Below are 2,874 nucleotides of genomic sequence, written 5' to 3'. Positions count from 1 at the left end.
AACAAATTTTATTTATTTACTGAACAATTAATGTCTGCATCTCAAGATAACTTTACAAAAATATTGTTCAATTTCTAGAGTATTTATATAAAAAAATTAAGATTTTTATCATTATTTTATAATACATTTCATATATTTATATTAGAGTACAAATTTAAAAAATATTACTACTTATTTAAATAACTTTTGATCCAAATGGTCAATTGTTTCTATTTTTCTTTGTATTATTATTAAATGAAATTTAGAATAGTCTGTAATTTTTTCAAGTAGTTCTTAACTATTGCATTTGCCTTACAACCTCCTTAATTGCTTAAAAAATATTGGAGGAAATCTGACTCTGTTCTTTAAAATTACAAATGATATTTAAATCAAATTGCATTGGTCAGTAAAAATGTTGAAGTTTTGGAGAACAGGAAAAAATTTAACAATATACAGATTTGAAAATAACTTTGTTATACAATCGTATATAATTATGTGGGACGCTCGAACTGGTGAATAAAATGTCAAATTTATTTTCAGATTTATTAGGTGTTAAACTTAATTCCTGCCGTTTTTCGTTTCCAAAACTGATTTGTTTCGGAGGGAAATACCTTAATCAAAGTATTATTAATAAAGTATTATTAATTAGTAATAAAGTAGAAAATGGAGTAAATTACTTTGATTAAGGTATTCATTCATCTTCCCTTCAAAACAAATCAGTTTTGGAGACGAAAAACGGGGGGCAGGAATTAAGTTTAATACTTAATATATCTAACTTAATTTTAAAATACTTTAGCAAACTCGTTTCTTTTATAGGAACAGAAAATAACAGATGTCAATCCATGTCAAAAATTGTATATTATGCTGTGTGTAACACGATTTCTACAGGTAGATTGAAATCTGCTGTTACTTCATGTTTCTGTTGCCTTTCGATTGTGTCTCAAACTAAATTGTGTATTACAGTGTAAGTGTAATACATGTTTCTAATAGATTGAAATCCGTTATTCTTTGTTCCTATTGCCTGTACTTTTCATTGTGTCTAACTCCTAAAGCCCCTAAATAATAGTACGGAATGCTGAAAACTTGTGCTTAACTAGGAAGCGAATAAGACGAAAAGATCACTTTTAATGGAATGAAATATTCGAGCTGAATGGGCGCACGAAATCGCTTTCCATAATCAAAATCGTAATCAAAACGAAAGTCGATTAATCAATTGAACAAATGAATCCGCCGTTGCGTATTACATGCATGTTCACGCGACTCATATTAGAAACGTACAAGTCACTCGACTTCGCGTCCGCGAATTCCCCTCGCTGCAACGCGACACTCCTCGAATGCGAATTCGGTGAAACTTGTTCTGAGAGAGAGAGAGAGAGAGAAAGATTTTCATGCACGAAATTTATGTAATACCTACGCAGAATTCGACTCGCGTCCGCGAATTGCATTTGAATGTACTAGCTCCATAAACACGCGAGGAAGAATCGTGACGCGGAACAGGAACACCTTGCCTTCCATTCAAAAAATCTATCACGGAGAAAAATAGAACTTCTTCTTCTTTCTTTATAAAAACCCTAGATCTACTCGCGTTGCTTGTACTTTTTGCTCTGCTACTTAGCATCTTTGTTTTCAGCTCTATAAAGCTAGCAGGACCAAATCAGCAGAATTAAATCGGACCTATCGAAATTTTTAATACGCATTTTGTACTAAATTGTACCATGATAATTTTGTGCCTTGGGCCATTTCGAAAAAAATCGTGGCGGTGCTTAATATTAAGGGGGGGTCTCTACTTTGTTGGTCAGGAAAAATAGGTAATTTTTAGGAATTTATAGAAAAGGAACTATTAAAGATAAAATTCTAAAATTTGGAATACATTTAAATTGATCTTAATTAAACATAAAAAAAAATTGTTACAACAATTGAAGTAATAGACAAGCTGTTCTGGCCGGGTGGGCGGCGGAACGAGATGGCCAGCTGGTGGAAGTTCTTGCAGGCTCAAAAGCGATCCGAAAAAAAAAATTTTTTATAATCTATAGAGGTTCGTGCTTCATATACAGGGTGGCCCGTTTTAATCGTCGCACCCGAATTTCTCGGAACGTAAGCCAGATAGGGAAAAACGTTCAGACAAAAGTTGTCCAGATCGAAGGGGGCCATCTGTCTGTGCAATTAGTTTTGACCTTGAACTTAACTTTGAAGGTCATTTGAAGGTCAATATGATTTTGTTAAATGGGAACCCCAATTTTTGACACCGGATTCGGAAAGAGCGGAAAATTTTACTTCGGAAACGGTATTTGGAAATTTTTTTTATGACCCTTAGAAGGTCATTTCAAGGTCAAATGTTAAAACATCCTGTGGTTGTTATTTGATTGCATTTTCTAATACATAGAATAATTGTCGTTAATGTACTTTTATGAGGAATATTCAACCCCAATGTGACAACGACCTTGAAAATATTGACCTTCAAAAGGTTGTCCTTATTTTTAGCGTTACCCAGAAACAACGACGTGGACGTAGTAAGTTCTGTTTCCTTTGGGGTGCTTTTTTACCGTGAGTCCCCTTGCCTCTCACTGCTCGGGGTGCTTGATTATGAGTGAGTCCCCTTGCCTCTCACTGTTCGGGGTGCTTGATTATTAGTGAGTCCCCTTGCCTCTCACTGCTCGAGGTGCTTGATTATGAGTGAGTCCCGTTGCCTCTCACTGTTCGGGGTGCTTGATTATTAGTGAGTCCCCTTGCCTCTCATTGCTCGGGGTGCTTGATTATTAGTGAGTCTCCTTGCCTCTCACTACTGTAAAGAAATATTTAGTTAACCTCGAAGCAAATGTTCAAAGTTACGCCCATTTGCTTCAAGACACAAAGTCAAACGCCTTTGAAAATGGCGAACGGTATTGAATAAAGTTT

This window comes from Trachymyrmex cornetzi, unplaced genomic scaffold, assembly GCF_001594075.2.
Source record: "Trachymyrmex cornetzi isolate Tcor2-1 unplaced genomic scaffold, Tcor1.1 scaffold279, whole genome shotgun sequence".
Lineage (NCBI taxonomy): Eukaryota > Metazoa > Arthropoda > Insecta > Hymenoptera > Formicidae > Trachymyrmex > Trachymyrmex cornetzi.
The sequence above is the reverse complement of the archived record's forward strand: the minus strand, read 5'-3'. Positions refer to the sequence as shown.